Raw genomic sequence first — 27,211 nt, 5'->3', positions numbered from 1 at the left:
CATTTAATAATCATATTGGAACATGTTTCTTTCATCTGTCAGTTGACATATTTAATGTTAATATTTACTACACAATCAGCCTAAACTTGATTTTATTCCATCGGTTACCATATTTAATAAATAGATTTAATTTACCTCAACTGGAATTTGTTCTGCCAGTGAACCTATTTAGTGTTTGTCTTCATGTTGTCTAAAATTATGTCCTCTGTCAATTAACATGGTCAGTACTAACATCAAATTAATCTAACTGGTGCTGTTTCCTATTGATTAACCAAGTAATCATCTTTAAAACGTGTTTTTGTGTTCTGTCAATTAATGCATATAGTATTGAGATTTAGTTTACCTGAACTTTTGCGTTGGAATCATTTGGAAGATTTAATAATCATATTCCTTTTAAACGTGCATTTGTTCTGTTAATTCAATTTACTATATTTTGATAGATTTAATTAATTTAATTTTCAAATGTAATATATTTTCGACGATTTATTTAAATCGATATATTCCTGTCAATTTACATGTTTAACAATCGTTTTTGCTCTGTTTAAACTTGTGGTGGTTCTGTCCCTTAACTCATGGTAATAATATTCAATCCTAAATGTGTATGCCTTCAGCCAATTAATATAAACTTTCAGCAGATTTATTCAATGTTGATGTTAAATTTAATATATTTCTAGTAGATATGTTTAATTTCAATAGGCACTTGGATAACATTTTATTATTTAATTTCAGTAATAAATTTAACATGTTTTCGCATAAGTATTTTCAGTATTCACTTTAATATATTTTGGCAGATTCATTTTCAATATTAAATTTAATACCTGGACAGTTTCTCACCGTAAATAACCGTCTCCAGCTCCTGAACTCCTTCAACATCTTATTAAATCTGCACCAAATAATTCACTTCTTGCTCTGCTAAACCGTCAACAATCATCAAATGACCGGCGCAGCCCAAATAACAATTTGGCTGAACATCTAATCTTCCGATGTACTTTGTCCAGCTTTGCATTTATTCAGCAAATCACCGCGTTTAATAAGCAACTCCGCTTTTACCCCGTCATTTAAAATATTTAGTACACACATTTGTTATACCTAAACTTGGATTTGTCCTGTCAGTCAATAAATTAATAGTTAGATTTACTTTATCTAAACTTGCGGTTGTTTTGTCATTTAACACATTTAGTATTAATAATCAAGTTATCTAAATGGGTATACCTTCTGTCAATTAATGTACTCAAACGTAATATTAAATCATTCAAAGTAGTGCTTTTTTCTCTCGATTCTAAATTTACTAATTAAATTTAAACGAGCAATTGTTTTCTCAATTCATTAATTTAATGTTAATATTTAATTTATCTAAACGTGCATTTGTATCAATTGGCATATTTGAAACATTCGATTTAAACTTGCGTTTGTTCTGTTAATTTCTTAAACATATTTAATTTTGTTTAAAATTGTTTTTATTCTATCAATTAATTTATTTAAATAATCCAGTACTTTCAATTAACCTATATTAATCAGTAAACAACAGCGGATTCTAAATTTAAATGAAACTTGATTTTAATAATAACTTGGCTTCATGCTGAAACGCATTTATGTTTCCTAAACTTCCCTTTGTTTTATATATCACAAGTTTTCAATAAATGACTGATATTTTCATCTTGATAAGATTGGAATGGTTTGTAAGAATTAGCATAACCTAATAATAACTCAGCTACGTATTTAATAACGGTAGTTATGCAAATTTGTGTTGTTCCAATACATTATCACCATTTACTGTTTATTAGCCCAGCTAAGTCTTTGATAATAAGTACATATTTGCACAATTAATGGTATAATTCAGCTTAATACATAACACTCATAATATAACTGATCGGAACTTGCCCTTGTTCTGCCAAAATAATACATTGGTCAGGTTGTTAGTATTTATAACTAATTTATTAAAATTTGTGTTTTTTCTCTAAATCAACTCGTTCATTAAATAACCCATCATTAATTTTGTCAGTCTGTATTATCAATAGTTAGACAACAAAAAAGTATTTAATACTTTTTGTACACATTAAGAATTATATTAAATATTTCGTAATCATATTTAACCTTTGTATTCAAGAAATATTTATTATTCTGCATAGACCTGTGCTCATCACTATACAATCTGTAACTGATTGCACAGACTAAATACTAACTTCGTTTCTTAATTAATAATCATAGTTAATTTCATTAAACGTGTATTCATTTAATATATTAACACATGCAAATTATTTCTCTACCTCGTTGATTACTTTGGAATAATTAATTGATCATCACCCGCTCTATCCAAATATTCAATGTTTGGCCCTTCGAAAGTTTTGGCTAAATATTTAATAATTAATCATACTATTTCGGAATCAGGGTGCTCAATAAATAATTCCCAACCGATCAGAAATAATCTAACAAAATACTTTATGATTTAGGTGAACGTTTAATAACTTAATGTAATATTTAAAATTCAGCCTCAACCTTTGTGAAGCTATTTAAAAAAAAATCTCGTAATGATACGGCAATGATACGGAACAGTTAATCTGTATTTGATTCAACTTGTTAATTCAGAAATAAATAATTAATCACGTTATCCTTTAACATATATCGGCAAACCAAATCCAATCACATCACAATTGAAAGTATTAATTATTAATTCCAAATACAGGATAATCTGCAGTAAATAATCCAAGTATTTTGAGAGATTAGCTTGAATTGGCCGTTAATAATTAATGGTTAACCTAAATAACGAGTCTCATTGAAAAGTGAGGCACAGGGCATGGTTCGTTCGAAACCCGATTTAGTGCAAGCGATTGTAGATATAGAACAATAATCCCCTCCTTCACTGGCCGAATTGATATTTATAAAAAACAGGGAGTGTGGTTGACGTGAGTGAGAAAACTGGAGTGAAGAATGTGGAGACATGTGTAAAAGGAGCGCTGTAACACTCGGTCTGAACTGATTAGTCAATCAGACAAGGGGGTTGCAGAGGATGAGAACTATCTCCAAATGGCGGATGATGGTGTAGATGGAGATGTACTCTGTATCTGACCCCGTGCTGTACCTGTCCTGGGAGTATTTGATGGGGACAGTGTAGAGAGAGGTTTACTCTCTATCTAACCCCGTGCTGTACCTGCCCTGGAGTATTTGATGGGGACAGTGTAGAGAGAGATTTACTCTGTATCTAACCCCATGCTGTACCTGTCCTGGGAGGGTTTGATGGGGCCAAAGTAGAGGGAGCTTTACTCTGTATCTAACCCCGTGCTGTACCTGTCCTGGGAGTGTTTGATGGGGCCAGTGTAGAGGGAGCTTTACTCCGTATCTAACCCCGTGCTGTACCTGTCCCGGGAGCGTTTGATGGGGAAAGTGTAGAGGGAGATTTACTCTGTACCTAACCCCGTGCTGTACCTGTCCTGGGAGTGTTTGATGGGGACAGTGTAGAGGGAGCTTTACTCTGTATCTAACCCAGTGCTGTACCTGTCCTGGGAGTGTTTGATGGGGACGGTGTAGAATGAGATTTACTCTGTATCTAACCCCGTGCTGTAACTGTCCTGGGAGTGTTTGATGGGGATGGTGTAGAGGGAGCTTTACTCTGTATCGAACCCCGTTCTGTACCTGTCCTGGGAGTGTTTGATGGGGACAGTGTAGAGGGAGATTTACTCTGTATCTTACCCCGTGCTTTACTTGTCCAGGGAGTGTTTGGTGGGGACAGTGTAGAGGGAGATTTACTCTGTATCTTGCCCCGTGCTGTACCTGTCCTGGGAGTGTTTGATGGGGACAGGGCAGAGGGGGATTTACTCTGTATCTTAGCCCGTACTGTACCTGTCCTGGGAGTGTTTGATGGGGACAGTTTAGAGGGAGATTTACTATGTATCTTACCCCGTGCTGTACCTGTCCTGGGAGTGTTTGATGGGGACAGTGTAGAGGGAGATTTGCTCTGTATCTAACCCCGTGCTGTACCTGTCCTGGGAGTATTTGATGGGGACAGTGTAGAGAGAGATTTACTCTGTATATTACCCCGTACTGTTCCTGTCCTGGGAGTGTTTGATGGGGACAGTTAAGAGGGAGATTTACTCTGTATCTAACCTCGTGCTGTACCGGTCCTGGGAGTGTTTGATGGGGACAGCGTAGAGGGAGCTTTACTCTGTATCTAACCTCGTGCTGTACCTGTCCTGGGAGTGTTTGATGGGGACAGTGTAGAGGGGGATTTACTTTGTATCTTACCCCGTGCTGTACCAGTCCTGGGAGTGTTTGATGGGGATGCTGGAGACGGAGCTTTACTCTGTATCTAACCCCGTGCTGTTCCTGTCCTGTGAGTGTTTGAAGGGGACGGTGTAGAATGAGATTTACTCTGTATCTAACCCCGTGCTGTAACTGTCCTGGGACTGTTTGATGGCGATGTTGTAGAGGGAGCTTTACTCTGTATCGAACCCCGTTCTGTACCTGTCCTGGGAGTGTTTAATGGGGACAGTGTAGAGGGAGATTTACTCTGTATCTTACCCCGTGCTGTACCTGTCCAGGGAGTGTTTGATGGGGACAGTGTAGAGGGAGATTTACTCTGTATCTTACCCCGTGCTGTACCTGTCCTGGGAGTGTTTGATGGGGACAGTGTAGAGGGGGATTTACTCTGTATCTTACCCCGTGCTGTACCTGTCCTGGGAGTGTTTGATGGGGACAGTGTAGAGGGGGATTTACTCTGTATCTAACCCCGTGCTGTACCTGTCCTGGGAGAATTTGATGGGGACAGTGTAGAGGGGGATTTACTCTGTATCTTACCCCGTGCTGTACCTGTCCTGGGAGTGTTTGATGGGGATAGTTTAGAGGGAGATTTACTCTGTATCTTACCCCGTGCTGTACCTGTCCTGGGAGTGTTTGATGGGGACAGTGTAGAGAGAGATTTACTCTGTATATTACCCCGTGCTGTTCCTGTCCTGGGAGTGTTTGATGGGGACAGTTAAGAGGGAGATTTACTCTGTATCTAACCCCGTGCTGTACCTGTCCTGCGAGTATTTGATGGGGACAGTGTAGAGGGAGATTAACTCTGTTTATTACCCCGTGCTGTACCTGTGCTGGGAGTGTTTGATGGGGACAGTTAAGAGGGAGATTTACTCTGTGTCTTACCCCGTGCTGTACCTGTCCTGGGAGTGTTTGATGGGGACAGTGTAGAGGGAGATTTACTCTCTATCTTACCCCGTGCTGTACCTGTCCTGGGAGTATTTGATGGGGACAGTGTGGAGGGGGATTTACTCTGTATCTTACCCCGTGCTGTACCTGTCCTGGGAGTGTTTGATGGGGACAGTGTAGAGGGAGATTTACTCTGTATCTAACCCTGTGCTGTACCTGGCCTGGGAGTGTTTGATGGGGACAGTGTAGAGGGAGCTTTACTCTGTACATAACCCCGTGCTGTACCTGTCCTGGGAGTGTTTGATGGGATGCTGTAGACGGAGCTTTACTCTGTATCTATCCCCGTGCTGTTCCTGTCCTGTGAGTGTTTGATGGGGACGGTGTAGAATGAGATTTACTCTGTATCTAACCCCGTGCTGTACCTGTCCTGCGAGTATTTGATGGGGACAGTGTAGAGGGAGATTTACTCTGTATCTTACCCCGTGCTGTACCTGTCCAGGGAGTGTTTGATGGGATGCTGTAGACGGAGCTTTACTCTGTATCTAACCCCGTGCTGTTCCTGTCCTGGGAGTGTTTGATTGGGACGGTGTAGAATGAGATTTACTCTGTATCTAACCCCGTGCTGTACCTGTCCTGGGAGTGTTTGATGGGGATGGTGTAGAGGGAGCTTTACTCTGTATCGAACCCCGTTCTGTACCAATCCTGGGAGTGTTTGATGGGGACAGTGTAGAGGGAGATTTACTCTGTATCTTACCCATTGCTGTACCTGTCCTGGGAGTGTTTGATGGGGACAGTGTAGAGGGGGATTTACTCTGTATCTTACCCCGTGCTGTACCTGTCCTGGGAGTGTTTGATGGGGACAGTTTAGAGGGAGATTTACTCTGTATCTTACCCCGTGCTGTACCAGTCCTGGGAGTGTTTGATGGGGACAGTGTAGAGGGAGATTTACTCTGTATCTAACCCCGTGCTGTACCTGTCCTGGGAGTATTTGATGGGGACAGTGTAGAGAGAGATTTACTCTGTATCTTACCCCGTGCTGTTCCTGTCCTGGGAGTGTTTGATGGGGACAACTAAGAGGGAGATTTACTCTGTATCTTACGCCTGCTGTACCTGTCCTGGGAGTGTTTGATGGGGACAGTGTAGAGGGAGATTTACTCTGTATCTAACCCTGTGCTGTACCTGTCCTGGGAGTGTTTGATGGGGACAGTGTAGAGGGAGATTTACTCTGTATCCTACCCCGTGCTGTACCTGTCCTGGGAGTGTTTGATGGGGACAGTGTAGAGGGGGATTTACTCTGTATCTTACCCCGTGCTGTACCTGTCCTGGGAGTGTTTGATGGGTACAGTTTAGTGGGAGATTTACTCTGTCTCTTACCCCGTGCTGTACCTGTCCTGGGAGTGTTTGATGGGGACAGTGTAGAGGGAGATTTACTCTGTATCTAACCCCGTCCTGTACCAGTCCTGGGAGTATTTCATGGGGACAGTGTTGAGGGACATTTACTCTGTATATTACCCCGTGCTGTACCTGTGCTGGGAGTGTATGATGGGGACAGTTAAGAGGGAGATTTACTCTGTATCTTACCCGTGCTGTACCCCTCCTGGGAATGTTTGATGGGGACAGTGTAGAGGGAGATTTACTCTGTATCTTACCCCGTGCTGTACCTGTCCTGGGAGTATTTGATGGGGACAGTGTAGAGGGAGATTTACTCTGTATCTTACCCCGTGCTGTACCTGTCCTGGGAGTGTTTGATGGGGACAGTGGTTGGGAGATTTACTCTGTATCTAACCCTGTTCTGTACCTGTCCTGGGAGTGTTTGATGGGGATAGTGTAGAGGGAGCTTTACTCTGTACATAACCCCGTGCTGTACCTGTCCTGCGAGTGTTTGATGGCGAGAGTGAAGAGGGAGCTTTACTCTGTATCTAACCCCGTGCTGTTCCTGTCCTGGGAGTGTTTGATGGGCATGCTGTAGACGGAGCTTTACTCTGTATCTAACACCGTGCTGCTCCTGACCTGTGAGTGTTTGATGGGGACGGTGTAGAATGAGATTTACTCTGTATCTAACCACGTGCTGTACCTGTCCTGGGAGTGTTTGATGGCGATGTTGTAGAGGGAGCTTTACTCTGTATCGAACCCCGTTCTGTACCTGTCCTGGGAGTGTTTGATGGGGACCGTGTAGAGGGAAGTTTACTCTGTATCTTACCCCGTGCTGTACCTGTCCAGGGAGTTTTTGATGGGGACAGTGTGGAGGGAGATTTACTCTGTATCTTACCCCGTGCTGTACCTGTCCTCGGAGTGTTTGATGGGGACAGTGTGGAGGGGGATTTACTCTGTATCTTACCACGTGCTGTACCTGTCCTGGGAGAGTTTGATGGGGACAGTGTAGAGGGAGCTTTACTCTGTATCTAACCCCGTGCTGTACCTGTCCTGGGAGTGTTTGATGGGGACAGTGTAGAAGGCGCTTTACTCTTTATCTAACCCCGTGCTGTACCTGTCCTGGGAGTGTTTGATGGGGAGAGTGAAGAGGGAGCTTTACTCTGTATCTAACCCCGTGCTGTACCTGTCCTGGGAGTGTTTGATTGGATGCTGTAGACGGAGCTTTACTCTGTATCTAACCCCGTGCTGTTCCTGTCCTGTGAGTGTTTGATGGGGACGGTGTAGAATGAGATTTACTCTGTATCTAACCCCGTGCTGTACCTGTCCTGCGAGTATTTGATGGGGACAGTGTAGAGGGAGATTTACTCTGTATCTTACCCCGTGCCGTACCTGTCCAGGGAGTGTTTGATGGGGACAGTGTAGAGGGAGATTTACTCTGTATCTTACCCCGTGCTGTACCTGTCCTGGGAGTGTTTGATGGGGACAGTGTAGAGGGGGATTTACTCTGTATCTTACCCCGTGCTGTACCTGTCCTGGGAGTGTTTGATGTGGACAGTGTAGAGGGAGATTTACTCTGTATCTAACCCCGTGCTGTCCCTGTCCTGGGAGAGTTTGATGGGGACGGTGTAGAGGGAGCTTTACTCTGTATCTAACCGCGTGCTGTACCTGTCCTGGGAGTGTTTGATGGGGACAGTGTAGAGGGAGCTTTAGTCTTTATCTAACCCCGTGCTGTACCTGTCCTGGGAGTGTTTGATGGGGAGAGTGAAGAGGGAGCTTTACTCTGTATCTAACCCCGTGCTGTACCTGTCCTGGGAGTGTTTGATGGGACGGTGTAGAATGAGATTTACTCTGTATCTAACCCCGTGCTGTACCTGTCCTGGGAGTGTTTGATGGGGATGTTGTAGAGGGAGATTTACTCTGTATCGAACCCCGTTCTGTACCTTTCCTGGGAGTGTTTGATGGGGACAGTGTAGAGGGGGATTTACTCTGTATCTTACCCATTGCTGTACCTGTCCTGGGAGTGTTTGATGGGGACAGTGTAGAGGGGTATTTACTCTGTATCTTACCCCGTGCTGTACCTGTCCTGGGAGTGTTTGATGGGGACAGTTTAGACGGAGATTTACTCTGTACCTTACCCCGTGCTGTACCAGTCCTGGGAGTGTTTGATGGGGACAGTGTAGAGGGAGATTTACTCTGTATCTAACCCCGTGCTGTACCTGTCCTGGGAGTATTTGATGGGGACAGTGTAGAGAGAGAGTTACTCTGTATCTTACCCCGTGCTGTTCCTGTCCTGGGAGTGTTTGATGGGGACAGTTAAGAGTGAGATTTACTCTGTATCTTACGCCTGCTGTACATGTCCTGGGTGTGTTTGATGGGGACAGTGTAGAGGGAGCTTTACTCAGTATCTAACCTCGTTCTGTACCTGTCTTGGGAGTGTTTGATGGGGACAGTGTAGAGGGAGATTTACTCTGTATCCTATCCCGTGCTGTACCTGTCCTGGGAGTGTTTGATGGGGACAGTGTAGAGGGGGATTTACTCTGTATCTTACCCCGTGCTGTACCTGTCCTGGGAGTGTTTGATGGGTACAGTTTAGTGGGAGATTTACTCTGTCTCTTACCCCGTGCTGTACCTGTCCTGGGAGTGTTTGATGGGGACAGTGTAGAGGGAGATTTACTCTGTATCTTACCCCGTGCTGTACCTGTCCTGGGAGTATTTGATGGGGACAGTGTGGAGGGGGATTTACTCTGTATCTTACCCCGTGCTGTACCTGTCCTGGGAGTGTTTGATGGGGACAGTGTAGAGGGAGATATACTCTTTATCTAACCCCGTGCTGTACCTGTACTGGGAGTGTTTGATGGGGACGGTGTAGAATGAGATTTACTCTGTATCTAACCCCGTGCTGTAACTGTCCTGGGAGGGTTTGATGGGGATGGTGTAGAGGGAGCTTTACTCTGTATCGAACCCCGTTCTGTACCTGTCCTGGGAGTGTTTGATGGGGACAGTGTAGAGGGAGATTTACTCTGTATCTTACCCCGTGCTGTATCTGTCCAGGGAGTGTTTGGTGGGGGCAGTGTAGAGGGAGATTTACTCTGTATCTTACCCCGTGCTGTACCTGTCCTGGGAGTGTTTGATGGGGACAGGGCAGAGGGGGATTTACTCTGTATCTTACCCCGTACTGTACCTGTCCTGGGAGTGTTTGATTTGGACAGTTTAGAGGGAGATTTACTATGTATCTTACCCCGTGCTGTACCTGTCCTGGGAGTGTTTGATGGGGACAGTGTAGAGGGAGATTTGCTCTGTATCTAACCCCGTGCTGTACCTGTCCTGGGAGTGTTTGATGGGGACAGTGTAGAGGGGGATTTACTCTGTATCTTACCCCGTGCTGTACCAGTCCTGGGAGTGTTTGATGGGGATGCTGGAGACGGAGCTTTACTCTGTATCTAACCCCGTGCTGTTCCTGTCCTGTGAGTGTTTGAAGGGGACGGTGTAGAATGAGATTTACTCTGTATCTAACCCCGTGCTGTAAATGTCCTGGGACTGTTTGATGGCGATGTTGTAGAGGGAGCTTTACTCTGTATCGAACCCCGTTCTGTACCTGTCCTGGGAGTGTTTAATGGGGACAGTGTAGAGGGAGATTTACTCTGTATCTTACCCCGTGCTGTACCTGTCCAGGGAGTGTTTGATGGGGACAGTATAGAGGGAGATTTACTCTGTATCTTACCCCGTGCTGTACCTGTCCTGGGAGTGTTTGATGGGGACAGTGTAGAGGGGGATTTACTCTGTATCTTACCCCGTGCTGTACCTGTCCTGGGAGTGTTTGATGGGGACAGTGTAGAGGGGGATTTACGCTGTATCTAACCCCGTGCTGTACCTGTCCTGGGAGAATTTGATGGGGACAGTGTAGAGGGGGATTTACTCTGTATCTTACCCCGTGCTGTACCTGTCCTGGGAGTGTTTGATGGGGATAGTTTAGAGGGAGATTTACTCTGTATCTTACCCCGTGCTGTACCTGTCCTGGGAGTGTTTGATGGGGACAGTGAAGAGAGAGATTTACTCTGTATATTACCCCGTGCTGTTCCTGTCCTGGGAGTGTTTGATGGGGACAGTTAAGAGGGAGATTTACTCTGTATCTAACCCCGTGCTGTACCTGTCCTGCGAGTATTTGATGGGGACAGTGTAGAGGGAGATTAACTCTGTTTATTACCCCGTGCTGTACCTGTGCTGGGAGTGTTTGATGGGGACAGTTAAGAGGGAGATTTACTCTGTGTCTTACCCCGTGCTGTACCTGTCCTGGGAGTGTTTGATGGGGACAGTGTAGAGGGAGATTTACTCTCTATCTTACCCCGTGCTGTACCTGTCCTGGGAGTATTTGATGGGGACAGTGTGGAGGGGGATTTACTCTGTATCTTACCCCGTGCTGTACCTGTCCTGGGAGTGTTTGATGGGGACAGTGTAGAGGGAGATTTACTCTGTATCTAACCCTGTGCTGTACCTGGCCTGGGAGTGTTTGATGGGGACAGTGTAGAGGGAGCTTTACTCTGTACATAACCCCGTGCTGTACCTGTCCTGCGAGTGTTTGATGGCGAGAGTGAAGAGGGAGCTTTACTCTGTATCTAACCCCGTGCTGTACCAGTCCTGGGAGTGTTTGATGGGGATGCTGTAGACGGAGCTTTACTCTGTATCTATCCCCGTGCTGTTCCTGTCCTGTGAGTGTTTGATGGGGACGGTGTAGAATGAGATTTACTCTGTATCTAACCCCGTGCTGTACCTGTCCTGCGAGTATTTGATGGGGACAGTGTAGAGGGAGATTTACTCTGTATCTTACCCCGTGCTGTACCTGTCCAGGGAGTGTTTGATGGGATGCTGTAGACGGAGCTTTACTCTGTATCTAACCCCGTGCTGTTCCTGTCCTGGGAGTGTTTGATTGGGACGGTGTAGAATGAGATTTACTCTGTATCTAACCCCGTGCTGTACCTGTCCTGGGAGTGTTTGATGGGGATGGTGTAGAGGGAGCTTTACTCTGTATCGAACCCCGTTCTGTACCAATCCTGGGAGTGTTTGATGGGGACAGTGTAGAGGGAGATTTACTCTGTATCTTACCCATTGCTGTACCTGTCCTGGGAGTGTTTGATGGGGACAGTGTAGAGGGGGATTTACTCTGTATCTTACCCCGTGCTGTACCTGTCCTGGGAGTGTTTGATGGGGACAGTTTAGAGGGAGATTTACTCTGTATCTTACCCCGTGCTGTACCAGTCCTGGGAGTGTTTGATGGGGACAGTGTAGAGGGAGATTTACTCTGTATCTAACCCCGTGCTGTACCTGTCCTGGGAGTATTTGATGGGGACAGTGTAGAGAGAGATTTACTCTGTATCTTACCCCGTGCTGTTCCTGTCCTGGGAGTGTTTGATGGGGACAGTTAAGAGGGAGATTTACTCTGTATCTTACGCCTGCTGTACCTGTCCTGGGTGTGTTTGATGGGGACAGTGTAGAGGGAGCTTTACTCAGTATCTAACCTCGTGCTGTACCTGTCCTGGGAGTGTTTGATGGGGACAGTGTAGAGGGAGATTTACTCTGTATCTAACCCTGTGCTGTACCTGTCCTGGGAGTGTTTGATGGGGACAGTGTAGAGGGAGATTTACTCTGTATCCTACCCCGTGCTGTACCTGTCCTGGGAGTGTTTGATGGGGACAGTGTAGAGGGGGATTTACTCTGTATCTTACCCCGTGCTGTACCTGTCCTGGGAGTGTTTGATGGGTACAGTTTAGTGGGAGATTTACTCTGTCTCTTACCCCGTGCTGTACCTGTCCTGGGAGTGTTTGATGGGGACAGTGTAGAGGGAGATTTACTCTGTATCTAACCCCGTCCTGTACCAGTCCTGGGAGTATTTGATGGGGACAGTGTTGAGGGACATTTACTCTGTATATTACCCCGTGCTGTACCTGTGCTGGGAGTGTATGATGGGGACAGTTAAGAGGGAGATTTACTCTGTATCTTACCCGTGCTGTACCCCTCCTGGGAATGTTTGATGGGGACAGTGTAGAGGGAGATTTACTCTGTATCTTACCCCGTGCTGTACCTGTCCTGGGAGTATTTGATGGGGACAGTGTAGAGGGAGATTTACTCTGTATCTTACCCCGTGCTGTACCTGTCCTGGGAGTGTTTGATGGGGACAGTGGTTGGGAGATTTACTCTGTATCTAACCCTGTTCTGTACCTGTCCTGGGAGTGTTTGATGGGGACAGTGTAGAGGGAGCTTTACTCTGTACATAACCCCGTGCTGTACCTGTCCTGCGAGTGTTTGATGGCGAGAGTGAAGAGGGAGCTTTACTCTGTATCTAACCCCGTGCTGTTCCTGTCCTGGGAGTGTTTGATGGGCATGCTGTAGACGGAGCTTTACTCTGTATCTAACACCGTGCTGCTCCTGACCTGTGAGTGTTTGATGGGGACGGTGTAGAATGAGATTTACTCTGTATCTAACCCCGTGCTGTAGCTGTCCTGGGAGTGTTTGATGGCGATGTTGTAGAGGGAGCTTTACTCTGTATCGAACCCCGTTCTGTACCTGTCCTGGGAGTGTTTGATGGGGACCGTGTAGAGGGAAGTTTACTCTGTATCTTACCCCGTGCTGTACCTGTCCAGGGAGTTTTTGATGGGGACAGTGTGGAGGGAGATTTACTCTGTATCTTACCCCGTGCTGTACCTGTCCTCGGAGTGTTTGATGGGGACAGTGTGGAGGGGGATTTACTCTGTATATAACCACGTGCTGTACCTGTCCTGGGAGAGTTTGATGGGGACAGTGTAGAGGGAGCCTTACTCTGTATCTAACCCCGTGCTGTACCTGTCCTGGGAGTGTTTGATGGGGACAGTGTAGAAGGCGCTTTACTCTTTATCTAACCCCGTGCTGTACCTGTCCTGGGAGTGTTTGATGGGGAGAGTGAAGAGGGAGCTTTACTCTGTATCTAACCCCGTGCTGTACCTGTTCTGGGAGTGTTTGATTGGATGCTGTAGACGGAGCTTTACTCTGTATCTAACCCCGTGCTGTTCCTGTTCTGTGAGTGTTTGATGGGGACGGTGTAGAATGAGATTTACTCTGTATCTAACCCCGTGCTGTACCTGTCCTGCGAGTATTTGATGGGGACAGTGTAGAGGGAGATTTACTCTGTATCTTACCCCGTGCTGTACCTGTCCTGGGAGTGTTTGATGGGGACAGTGTAGAGGGGGATGTACTCTGTATCTTACCCCGTGCTGTACCTGTCCTGGGAGTGTTTGATGTGGACAGTGTAGAGGGAGATTTACTCTGTATCTAACCCCGTGCTGTCCCTGTCCTGGGAGAGTTTGATGGGGACGGTGTAGAGGGAGCTTTACTCTGTATCTAACCGCGTGCTGTACCTGTCCTGGGAGTGTTTGATGGGGACAGTGTAGAGGGAGCTTTAGTCTTTATCTAACCCGTGCTGTACCTGTCCTGGGAGTGTTTGATGGGGAGAGTGAAGAGGGAGCTTTACTCTGTATCTAACCCCGTGCTGTACCTGTCCTGGGAGTGTTTGATGGGACGGTGTAGAATGAGATTTACTCTGTATCTAACCCCGTGCTGTACCTGTCCTGGGAGTGTTTGATGGGGATGTTGTAGAGGGAGATTTACTCTGTATCGAACCCCGTTCTGCACCTTTCCTGGGAGTGTTTGATGGGGACAGTGTAGAGGGAGATTTACTCTGTATCTTACCCATTGCTGTACCTGTCCTGGGAGTGTTTGATGGGGACAGTGTAGAGGGGATTTACTCTGTATCTTACCCCGTGCTGTACCTGTCCTGGGAGTGTTTGATGGGGACAGTTTAGACGGAGATTTACTCTGTATCTTACCCCGTGCTGTACCAGTCCTGGGAGTGTTTGATGGGGACAGTGTAGAGGGAGATTTACTCTGTATCTAACCCCGTGCTGTACCTGTCCTGGGAGTGTTTGATGGGGACAGTGTAGAGAGAGATTTACTCTGTATCTAACCCCGTGCTGTTCCTGTCCTGGGAGTGTTTGATGGGGACAGTGTAGAGGGAGATTTACTCTGTATCTTAACCCGTGCTGTACCTGTCCTGGGAGTGTTTGATGGGGACAGTGTAGAGGGAGATTTACTCTGTATCTAACCCCGTGCTGTACCTGTCCTGGGAGTGTTTGATGGGGACAGTGTAGAGGGAGATTTACTCTGTATCTACCCCGTGCTGTACCTGTCCTGGGAGTGTTTGATGGGGACAGTGTAGAGGGGGATTTACTCTGTATCTTACCCCGTGCTGTACCTGTCCTGGGAGTGTTTGATGGGGACAGTGTAGAGGGAGATTTACTCTGTATCTTACCCCGTGCTGTACCTGTCCTGGGAGTGTTTGATGGGGACAGTGTAGAGGGAGATTTACTCTGTATCTTACCCCGTGCTGTACCTGTCCTGGGAGTGTTTGATGGGGACAGTGTGGAGGGGGATTTACTCTGTATCTTACCCCGTGCTGTACCTGTCCTGGGAGTGTTTGATGGGGACAGTGTAGAGGGAGATTTACTCTTTATCTAACCCCGTGCTGTACCTGTCCTGGGAGTGTTTGATGGGGACGGTGTAGAATGAGATTTACTCTGTATCTAACCCCGTGCTGTACCTGTCCTGCGGGTGTTTGATGCGGGTGGTGTAGAGGGAGCTTTACTCTGTATCGAACCCCGTTCTGTACCTGTCCTGGGAGTGTTTGATGGGGACAGTGTAGAGGGAGATTTACTCTGTATCTTACCCCGTGCTGTACCTGTCCTGGGAGTGTTTGATGGGGACAGTGTAGAGGGAGATTTACTCTGTATCTTACCCCGTGCTGTACCTGTCCTGGGAGTGTTTGATGGGGACAGTGTAGAGGGAGATTTACTCTGTATCTTACCCCGTGCTGTACCTGTCCTGGGAGTGTTTGATTGGGACAGTGTAGAGGGAGATTTACTCTGTATCTTACCCCGTGCTGTACCTGTCCTGGGAGTGTTTGATGGGGACAGTGTAGAGGGAGATTTGCTCTGTATCTAACCCCGTGCTGTACCTGTCCTGGGAGTGTTTGATGGGGACAGTGTAGAGGGAGATTTACTCTGTATCTTACCCCGTGCTGTACCTGTCCTGGGAGTGTTTGATGGGGACAGTGTAGAGGGAGATTTACTCTGTATCTAACCCCGTGCTGTACCTGTCCTGGGAGTGTTGGATGGGGACAGTGTAGAGGGAGATTTACTCTGTATCTAACCTCGTGCTGTACCTGTCCTGGGAGTGTTTGATGGGGACAGTGTAGAGGGGGATTTACTCTGTATCTTACCCCGTGCTGTACCAGTCCTGGGAGTGTTTGATGGGGACAGTGTAGACGGAGATTTACTCTGTATCTAACCCCGTGCTGTACCTGTCCTGTGAGTGTTTGATGGGGACGGTGTAGAATGAGATTTACTCTGTATCTAACCCCGTGCTGTACCTGTCCTGGGAGTGTTTGATGGGGACAGTGTAGAGGGAGATTTACTCTGTATCTAACCCCGTGCTGTACCTGTCCTGGGAGTGTTTGATGGGGACAGTGTAGAGGGAGATTTACTCTGTATCTTACCCCGTGCTGTACCTGTCCTGGGAGTGTTTGATGGGGACAGTGTAGAGGGAGATTTACTCTGTATCTTACCCCGTGCTGTACCTGTCCTGGGAGTGTTTGATGGGGACAGTGTAGAGGGGGATTTACTCTGTATCTTACCCCGTGCTGTACCTGTCCTGGGAGTGTTTGATGGGGACAGTGTAGAGGGGGATTTACTCTGTATCTAACCCCGTGCTGTACCTGTCCTGGGAGAGTTTGATGGGGACAGTGTAGAGGGGGATTTACTCTGTATCTTACCCCGTGCTGTACCTGTCCTGGGAGTGTTTGATGGGGATAGTTTAGAGGGAGATTTACTCTGTATCTTACCCCGTGCTGTACCTGTCCTGGGAGTGTTTGATGGGGACAGTGTAGAAGGAGATTTACTCTGTATATTACCCCGTGCTGTACCTGTCCTGGGACTGTTTGATGGGGACAGTTTAGAGGGAGATTTACTCTGTATCTAACCCCGTGCTGTACCTGTCCTGGGAGTATTTGATGGGGACAGTGTAGAGGGAGATTTACTCTGTATCTTACCCCGTGCTGTACCTGTGCTGGGAGTGTTTGATGGGGACAGTTAAGAGGGAGATTTACTCTGTATCTTACCCCGTGCTGTACCTGTCCTGGGAGTGTTTGATGGGGACAGTGTAGAGGGAGATTTACTCTGTATCTTACCCCGTGCTGTACCTGTCCTGGGAGTATTTGATGGGGACAGTGTAGAGGGAGATTTACTCTGTATCTTACCCCGTGCTGTACCTGTCCTGGGAGTGTTTGATGGGGACAGTGTAGAGGGAGATTTACTCTGTATCTAACCCTGTGCTGTACCTGGCCTGGGAGTGTTTGATGGGGACAGTGTAGAGGGAGCTTTACTCTGTATCTAACCCCGTGCTGTACCTGTCCTGGGAGTGTTTGATGGGGACAGTGTAGAGGGAGATTTACTCTGTATCTAACCCCGTGCTGTACCTGTCCTGGGAGTGTTTGATGGGGACAGTGTAGAGGGAGATTTACTCTGTATCTAACCCCGTGCTGTACCTGTCCTGGGAGTGTTTGATGGGGACAGTGTAGAGGGAGATTTACTCTGTATCTAACCCCGTGCTGTACCTGTCCTGGGAGTGTTTGATGGGGACAGTGTAGAGGGAGATTTACTCTGTATCTAACCCCGTGCTGTACCTGTCCTGGGAGTGTTTGATGGGGACAGGTGTAGAGGGAGCTTTACTCTGTATCTAACCCCGTGCTGTACCTGTCCTGGGAGTGTTTGATGGGGACAGTGTAGAGGGAGATTTACTCTGTATCTAACCCCGTGCTGTACTGTCCTGGGAGTGTTTGATGGGGACTGTGTAGAGGGAGCTTTACTCTGTATCTAACCCCGTGCTGTACCTGTCCTGGGAGTGTTTGATGGGGACAGTGTAGAGGGAGATTTACTCTGTATCTTACCCCGTGCTGTACCTGTCCTGGGAGTGTTTGATGGGGACAGTGTAGAGGGAGATTTACTCTGTATCTTACCCCGTGCTGTACCTGTCCTGGGAGTGTTTGATGGGGACAGTGTAGAGGGAGATTTACTCTGTATCTAACCCCGTGCTGTACCTGTCCTGGGAGTGTTTGATGGGGACAGTGTAGAGGGAGATTTACTCTGTATCTAACCCCGTGCTGTACCTGTCCTGGGAGTGTTTGATGGGGACAGTGTAGAGGGAGATTTACTCTGTATCTAACCCCGTGCTGTACCTGTCCTGGGAGTGTTTGATGGGGACAGTGTAGAGGGAGATTTACTCTGTATCTTACCCCGTGCTGTACCTGTCCTGGGAGTGTTTGATGGGGACAGTGTAGAGGGAGATTTACTCTGTATCTAACCCGTGCTGTACCTGTCCTGGGAGTGTTTGATGGGACAGTGTAGAGGGAGATTTACTCTGTATCTAACCCCGTGCTGTACCTGTCCTGGGAGTGTTTGATGGGGACAGTGTAGAGGGAGCTTTACTCTGTATCTAACCCCGTGCTGTACCTGTCCTGGGAGTGTTTGATGGGGACAGTGTAGAGGGAGATTTACTCTGTATCTTACCCCGTGCTGTACCTGTCCTGGGAGTGTTTGATGGGGACAGTGTAGAGGGAGATTTACTCTGTATCTAACCCCGTGCTGTACCTGTCCTGGGAGTGTTTGATGGGGACAGTGTAGAGGGAGATTTACTCTGTATCTAACCCCGTGCTGTACCTGTCCTGGGAGTGTTTGATGGGGACAGTGTAGAGGGAGATTTACTCTGTATCTTACCCCGTGCTGTACCTGTCCTGGGAGTGTTTGATGGGGACAGTGTAGAGGGAGATTTACTCTGTATCTTACCCCGTGCTGTACCTGTCCTGGGAGTGTTTGATGGGGACAGTGTAGAGGGAGATTATTCTGTATCTTACCCCGTGCTGTCACTGTCCTGGGAGTGTTTGTTGGGGACATTGTAGAGGGAGATTTACTCTGTATCTAACCCCGTGCTGTACCTGTCCAGGGAGTGTTTGATGGGGACAGTGTAGAGGGAGATTTACTCTGTATCTTACCCCGTGCTGTACCTGTCCTGGGAGTGTTTGATGGGGACAGTGTAGAGGGAGATTTACTCTGTATCTAACCCCGTGCTGTACCTGTCCTGGGAGTGTTTGATGGGGACAGTGTGGAGGGGGATTTACTCTGTATCTTACCCCGTGCTGTACCTGTCCTGGGAGTGTTTCATGGGACAGTGTAGAAGGAGATTTACTCTGTATCTAACCCCGTGCTGTACCTGTCCTGGGAGTGTTTGATGGGGACAGTGTAGAAGGCGCTTTACTCTTTATCTAACCCCGTGCTGTACCTGTCCTGGGAGTGTTTGATGGGGACAGTGTAGAGGGAGATTTACTCTGTATCTTACCCCGTGCTGTACCTGTCCTGGGAGTGTTTGATGGGGACAGTGTAGAGGGAGATTTACTCTGTATCTTACCCCGTGCTGTACCTGTCCTGGGTGTGTTTGATGGGGACAGTGTAGAGGGAGATTTACTCTGTATCTTACCCGTGCTGTACCTGTCCTGGGAGTGTTTGATGGGGACAGTGTAGAGGGAGATTTACTCTCTATCTTACCCCGTGCTGTACCTGTCCGGGGAGTATTTGATGGGGACAGTGTAGAGGGAGATTTACTCTGTATCTTACCCCGTGCTGTACCTGTCCTGGGAGTGTTTGATGGGGACAGTGTAGAGGGAGATTTACTCTGTATCTTACCCCGTGCTGTACCTGTCCTGGGAGTGTTTGATGGGGACAGTGTAGAGGAGATTTACTCTGTATCTACCCCGTGCTGTACCTGTCCTGGGAGTGTTTGATGGGGACAGTGTAGAGGGAGATTTACTCTGTATCTAATTCCGTGCTATACCTGTCCTGGGAGTGTTTCATGGGGACAGTGTAGAGGCAGCTTTACTCAGTATCTAACCCCGTGCTGTACCTGTCCTGGGAGTGTTTGATGGGAAGAGTGTAGAGGGAGATTTACTCTGTATCTAACCCCGTGCTGTACCTGTCCTAAGAGTATTTGATGGGGATGTGTAGAGGGAGCTTTACTCTGTATCTAACCCCGTGCTGTGCCTGTCCTGCGAGTGTTTGATGCGGATAGTATAGAGGGAGTTTTACTCTGTATCTTACCCCGTGCTGTACCTGTCCTGGGAGTGTTTGATGGGGACAGTGTAGAGGGAGATTTACTCTGTATCTTACCCCGTGCTGTACCTGTCCTGGGAGTGTTTGATGGGGACAGTGTAGAGGGAGATTTACTCTGTATCTTACCCCGTGCTGTACCTGTCCTGGGAGTGTTTGATGGGGACAGTTTAGAGGGAGATTTACTCTGTATCTTACCCCGTGCTGTACCTGTCCTGGGAGTGTTTGATGGGGACAGTGTAGAGGGAGATTTACTCTGTATCTAACCCCGTGCTGTACCTGTCCTGGGAGTGTTTGATGGGGACAGTGTAGAGGGAGATTTCTCTGTATCTACCCCGTGCTGTACCTGTCCTGGGAGTGTTTGATGGGGACAGTGTAGAGGGAGATTTACTCTGTATCTACCCCGTGCTGTACCTGTCCTGGAGTGTTTGATGGGGACAGTGTAGAGGGAGATTTACTCTGTAACTTACCCCGTGCTGTACCTGTCCTGGAAGTGTTTGATGGGGACAGTGTAGAGGGAGATTTACTCTGTATCCTACCCCGTGCTGTACCTGTCCTGGGAGTGTTTGATGGGGACAGTGTAGAGGGGAATTTTCTCTGTATCTTACCCCGTGCTGTACCTGTCCTGGGAGTGTTTGATGGGGACAGTGTAGAGGGAGATTTACTCTGTATCTTACCCCGTGCTGTACCTGTCCTGGGAGTGTTTGATGGGGACAGTGTAGAGGGAGATTTACTCTGTATCTAACCCCGTGCTGTACCTGTCCTGGGAGTGTTTGATGGGGACAGTGTTGAGGGACTTTACTCTGTATTTACCCCGTGCTGTACCTGTGCTGGGAGTGTATGATGGGGACAGTTTAGAGGGAGATTTACTCTGTATCTTACCCCGTGCTGTACCCCTGCCTGGGAAGTTTGATGGGGGACAGTGTAGAGGGAGATTTACTCTGTATCTTACCCGTGCTGTACCTGTCCTGGGAGTGTTTGATGGGGACAGTGAGAGGAGAGATTTACTCTGTATATTACCCCGTGCTGTACCTGTCCTGGGAGTGTTTGATGGGACAGTTAGAGGGAGATTTACCTCTGTATCTAACCCCGTGCTGTACCTGTCCTGGAGTGTTTGATGGGGACAGTGTAGAGGGAGATTAACTCTGTTTCTTACCTCGTGCTGTACCTGTCCAGGGAGTGTTTGATGGGGACATTGTACAGGGAGATTTACTCTGTGTCTTACCTCGTGCTGTACCTGTCCTGGGAGTGTTTGATGGGGACAGTGTACAGGGAGATTTACTCTGTGTCTTACCTCGTGCTGTACCTGTCCTGGGAGTGTTTGATGGGGACAGTGTAGAGGGAGATTTACTCTCTATCTTACCCCGTGCTGTACCTGTCCTGGGAGTGTTTGATGGGGACAGTGTAGAGGGAGATTTACTCTGTATCTAACCCTGTGCTGTACCTGTCCTGGGAGTGTTTGATGGGGACAGTGTAGAGGGAGCTTTACTCTGTATCTAACCCCATGCTGTACCTGTCCTGGGAGTGTTTGATGGGGACAGTGTAGAGGGAGCTTTACTCTGTATCTAACCCCGTGCTGTACCTGTCCTGGGAGTGTTTGATGGGGACAGTGTAGAGGGAGCTTTACTCTGTATCTAACCCCGTGCTGTACCTGTCCTGGGAGTGTTTGATGGGGACAGTGTAGAGGGACTTTACTCTGTATCTAACCCCGTGCTGTACCTGTCCTGGGAGTGTTTGATGGGGACAGTGTAGAGGGAGCTTTACTCTGTATCTAACCCCGTGCTGTACCTGTCCTGGGAGTGTTTGATGGGGACAGTGTAGAGGGAGATTTACTCTGTATCTAACCCGTGCTGTACCTGTCCTGGGAGTGTTTGATGGGGACAGTGTAGAGGGAACTTTACTCTGTATCTAACCCCGTGCTGTACCTGTCCTGGGAGTGTTTGATGGGGACAGTGTAGAGGGAGCTTTACTCTGTATCTAACCCCGTGCTGTACCTGTCCTGGGAGTGTTTGATGGGACAGTGTAGAGGGAGCTTTACTCTTATCTAACCCCGTGCTGTACCTGTCCTGGGAGTGTTTGATGGGGACGGTGTAGAGGGAGCTTTACTCTGTATCTAACCCCGTGCTGTACCTGTCCTGGGAGTGTTTGATGGCGACGGTGTAGAGGGAGCTTTACTCTGTATCTAACCCCGTGCTGTACCTGTCCTGGGAGTGTTTGATGGGGACAGTGTAGAGGAGATTTACTCTGTATCTAACCCCGTGCTGTACCTGTCCTGGAGTGTTTGATGGGGACAGTGTAGAGGAGCTTTACTCTGTATCTAACCCCGTGCTGTACCTGCCCTGGGAGTGTTTGATGGGGTCGTGTAGAGGGAGCTTTACTCTGTATCTAACCCCGTGCTGTACCTGTCCTGGGAGTGTTTGATGGGGACAGTGTAGAGGGAGATTTACTCTGTATCTAACCCCGTGCTGTACCTGTCCTGGGAGTGTTTGATGGGGACAGTGTAGAGGGAGCTTTACTCTGTGTCTAACCCCGTGCTGTACCTGTCCTGGGAGTGTTTGATGGGGCACAGTGTAGAGGGAGCTTTACTCTGTATCTAACCCCATGCTGTACCTGTCCTGGGAGTGTTTTGATGGGGACAGTGTAGAGGGAGATTTACTCTGTATCTAACCCCGTGCTGTACCTGTCCTGGGAGTGTTTGATGGGTCAGTGTAGAGGGAGCTTTACTCTGTATCTAACCCCGTGCTGTACCTGTCCTGGGAGTGTTTGATGGGGACAGTGTAGAGTGAGCTTTACTCTGTATCTAACCCCGTGCTGTACCTGTCCTGGGAGTGTTTGATGGGGACAGTGTAGAGGGAGCTTTACTCTGTATCTAACCCCGTGCTGTACCTGTCCTGGAGTGTTTGATGGGGACAGTGTAGAGTGAGCTTTACTCTGTATCTAACCCCGTGCTGTACCTGTCCTGGGAGTGTTTGATGGGGACAGTGTAGAGAGAGATTTACTCTGTATCTAACCCTGTGCTGTACCTGTCCTGGGAGTGTTTGATGGGGACAGTGTAGAGGGAGATTTACTCTGTATCTAACCCCGTGCTGTACCTGTCCTGGGAGTGTTTGATGGGGACAGTGTAGAGGGAGATTTACTCTGTATCTAACCCCGTGCTGTACCTGTCCTGGGAGTGTTTGATGGGGACAGTGTAGAGGGAGATTTACTCTGTATCTAACCCCGTGCTGTACCTGTCCTGGGAGAATTTGATGGGGACAGTGTAGAGGGAGATTTACTCTGTATCTAACCCCGTGCTGTACCTGTCCTGGAAGTGTTTGATGTGGACAGTGTAGAGGGAGTTTACTCTCTATCTAACCCCGTGCTGTACCTGTCCTGGGAGTGTTTGATGGGGACAGTGTAGAGGGAGCTTTACTCTGTTACTAACCCCGTGCTGTACCTGCCCTGGGAGTGTTTGATGGGACAGTGTAGAGGGAGTTTCGCTCTGTATCTAACCCCGTGCTGTACCTGTCCTGGGAGTGTTTGATGGGACAGTGTAGAGGGAACTTTACTCTGTATCTAACCCCGTGCTGTACTGTCCTGGGAGTGTGTGATGGGGACAGTGTGGAAGGAGTTTACTCTGTATCTAACCCCGTGCTGTACCTGTCCTGGGAGTGTTTGATGGGGACAGTGTAGAGGGAGCTTTACTCTGTATCTAACCCCGTGCTGTACCTGTCCTGGGAGTGTTTGAATGGGACAGTGTAGAGAGTAGCTTTACTCTGTATCTAACCCGTGCTGTACCTGTCCTGGAGTGTTTGATGGGGACAGTGTAGAGGGAGATTTACTCTGTATCTCACCCCGTGCTGTAAACTGCCTGGGAGTGTGTGATGGGACGGTGTTGATTGAGCTTTACTCTGTATCTAACCCCGTACTGTACGTTTTTTTCCCTTACAGGTGAGGATGACGATGATGAGGGGACGAGTGAAGAACGCCTGCCCTCCTGTTTCGATTACATCATGCACTTCCTAACAGTGTTCTGGAAAGTTCTCTTTGCGTTTGTCCCTCCAAACAGAGTACTGGAATGGCTGGGCCTGTTTCGCAGTCTCCATCGTGTTGATCGGTTTGCTCACAGCTGTAACTGGAGACCTCGCCACACATTTTGGCTGCACGGTGGGATTGAGGAACTCTGTAACCGCCATCGTCTTTGTGGCACTCGGGACATCCGTTCCAGGTGAGGGTCAGAGTCTCCACCTCCCCCCACCCCCCACACGACAGGAACGTCATCTACACAAATTGACTGACACATTTTCCCTCAGCACTGACCCTCCGACAAAGCATCTCTCCCTCCGCACTGACCCTCCGACAGTGCGGCTCTCTCTCAGCACTGACCCTCCGACAGTGCGGCACTCCCTCAGCACAGACCCTCGGACAGCGCGGCACTTCCACAGTACTGACCCTCCCACAGTGCGGCACTTCCACAGTACTGACCCTCCGACAGTGCCGCTGTCCCTCAGGAATGACCCTCCGACAGTGCGGCGCTCCCCTCCGCACTGACCCTCCGACAGTGCAGCACTCCCTCAGCACTGACCCTCCGACAGTGCAGCACTCCCTCTGCACTGACCCTCCGACAGTGCAGCACTCCCTCAGCATTGACCCTCCGACAGTGCGGCTCTCCCTCAGTACTGACCCTCCGACAGTGCGCACTCCCTCAGCACTGCCCCTCCGACAGCGCGGCGCTCCCTCAGCACTGACCGTCCGACAGTGCAGTGCTCCCTCAGCACTGACCCTCCGACAGTGCAGCACTCCCTCAGCACTGACCCTCCGACAGTGCAGCACTCCCTCAGCACTGACCCTCCGACGTGCGGCGCTCCCTCCGCACTGACCCTCCGACAGTGCGGCGCTCCCTCAGCACTGACCCTCCGACAGCGCGGCGCTCCCTCAGCACTGACCCTCCGACAGCGCGGCGCTCCCTCAGCACTGACCCTCCGGATTCCCGGAACTGTGCTTGGAGCAGAGATCTCCGAGCGTGGAGACCCCACACCTCCTGCAGCCCCTACCCTGTCTTTGAATCCCTTTGCCTCTTGTCCGCAGTCACGTTTGAGCGTTTGAAATGTTCCGTTCTATTTGCCTGCTATGTACTTACCTGCAAACCCCAATTGACTTTCTTGGCATTTGACCAGCCTCTGACTTTATTGACACGCTCAAGTCTAAACACTGAAGGCTTCCAGTCCCATCTTGCAGCCCAGGTGGAGGCCATTCAGCCCACCGAGCCTGTGCTGGCCCTTTGAACAATCTATCAAATTAGCCCCCACTCTCCCCTGTCTCCCCCACAGACCCACAAATGTCTCCTTCTCGAGTATTTATCCGATTCGCCCTGTTGAAAGTTCCTATCGGATCTGCTCCCTCCGCCCTTTCAGGCCGCTCCTCCCTAAGCGCCTCAATTAAATCTCCCCTTAACCTTCCCTGCACTGGCGCTATGACAGATGAAGAAATCCCTGTCCACAATGGGGGCCTCTCGTCTCTAACGCTCTCTCTCTCGCTCTCTCCCTCTCTCTCCCCTCTGGACAGACATGTTTGCCAGCAAGGTGGCAGCCATTCAGGATCAGTACGCTGACGCCTCCATCGGGAATGTCACTGGGAGTAATGCCGTCAACGTCTTCCTGGGGATAGGAGTGGCCTGGTCCATGGCCGCCATCTACTGGGCCAGCAAGGGCAAGAAGTTCCTGGTGAACCCGGGCAACCTGGCTTTCTCTGTCACCATCTTCACCATATTCGCCTTCATCACCATCGCCATCTTGATGTATCGCCGCCGGCCAGAGGTTGGAGGCGAACTCGGAGGCTCGAGGGCCGCAAGATCATCACCGCCTGCTTCTTTATGACTCTCTGGTTGACCTACGTCGTCCTCTCCTCCCTGGAGGCGTATTGTCATATAAACGGGTTCTGAGGCCTGGTCACTGGGGTCTCTGAGGCCTGGTCACTTGGAGTTCTGAGGCCTGGTCACTTGGGAGTTCTGAGGCCTGGTCACTTTGGGACTTTGAAGCCTGGTCACTTTGGGAATTCTGAAGCCTGGTCACTTGGGCCTCTGAGGCCTAGTGACTTAGGCCTCCAAGCTGGCCTAGTCATTTGGTCGTCCTGAGGCCTGAATGAGGCTTGGCCTCGAAGGACTGGTCACAGGGGTGGTTATGTGGTCCACTGATACTTCCTGGGTGCCAATTGCCGAAGGGTTGAGGGTAAGGGGGGGGGGGCTACCCGATAGGACATCGAGACCGCCCGATGTAAAAACCCCTCACACCCCAGGCCCGTCCACTCTCCCCCACCCCTCACAACCTCACTGCTTGGCATTTGAGACACCAGGGCCCACCTCCGAGACCCCTAGCACCAGCCCACACATCCCGAGGGTAGAAGATCATACCCTGGGCACCCCTCACCCACTCATTGCCTGTTTGTGCCTGTCTCTCCTCACCGCTCCCGCCCCCACCCCTGATTTAGTCCGGCTCTCTGCACGTTCCCCCCACCTCCCCAACAAACCCAGTCAATCCCTGATAGGCTGCAGGAGCGTTGAGGATCCCTGGCGTGTGATAGGCTGGCTTGATCCTCTACCTGCTCCCCACCCCACCCCCCCCGGCCCCCTCCAAACCCACCCCCCACCCCCCGAGGTCCGTCCCCTCAGCCCACATTCCTGGTGCTACAAATTGGCCTCAGCACCCCCCCGCTAGCCCACACAGGCCAAACAGCGAGGCCTCCCCTCCGTCGCTAAGCTGGCTCTTCGTTTATGGCCTGACGGAGGCCTGAGTTGAAACCTCCACACACCCCCCACCCCCCAACTCCATCATGTAAAAGTGGCGCATTCCTCCATCCTCCCCTTAAAGGGGCAGGGAGCACGGGTGGTGGTGGGTGGGGGGGGTGAATTTTCCAGATTAGCCAACGCCTGACTCAGGCTAGAACCATTGCTGCATCAGAGCACCGAACTGTGGCCGGGCGGGGGAGGCTAGTCTCCCCCAGTGGTCAAAGAGGTTCGTCCCGAGTTGTGGATTCGTTCATCCCTTCCTGCTTTTCCCCTTTGACCTTTCAGTGCTGCCAAGGTCGCGACATCCCAGGCTGAGCGTGACCGGGAACACACAGACCACGACTGCCTCAACAGACGGGGGCTTCGCTTGGACACAAAGCCCCAGGCTTCTAACCTGCCCAAATTTAGAAGCCCAAGTTGGGCCTTCTAGCCTTGGGTGTGGGGGTTGGGGGTGGGCTGGGAAGAGAAAGGGTCCATCTTGAATTCTTGTGCCCTCTCACCCCTCTGTCTCTCTCTCTGTCTCTCTCTCTCCCTCCCCACCACGATTGCCCCAGGGAGTTGTAGGAGGGGGGCGGGGTTGGGTGGGAAGAGGGTGGGGGAGGCCGGTGGGTGTCGAGGGGAACCACAGACAAGGCCTCAGGCTCAAGAGACATAAAAGACATTGAGAGGGGGCTTCCCCCCCACCTCCCCCGCCACCCCC

General features: G+C 49.2%; 1 pseudogene; it reads left to right on the top strand.

The window, feature by feature from the left end:
• The first annotated feature begins 23,678 nt into the window (after positions 1 to 23,678).
• On the top strand, positions 23,679 to 26,941 carry LOC121274739 (annotated as a pseudogene).
• The last annotated feature ends 270 nt before the right edge of the window (positions 26,942 to 27,211 follow it).

The sequence above is a fragment of the Carcharodon carcharias genome, assembly GCF_017639515.1.
Source record: "Carcharodon carcharias isolate sCarCar2 chromosome 37 unlocalized genomic scaffold, sCarCar2.pri SUPER_37_unloc_3, whole genome shotgun sequence".
In the NCBI taxonomy this organism is placed as follows: domain Eukaryota; kingdom Metazoa; phylum Chordata; class Chondrichthyes; order Lamniformes; family Lamnidae; genus Carcharodon; species Carcharodon carcharias.
The sequence above is the reverse complement of the archived record's forward strand: the minus strand, read 5'-3'. Positions and strand labels throughout refer to the sequence as shown.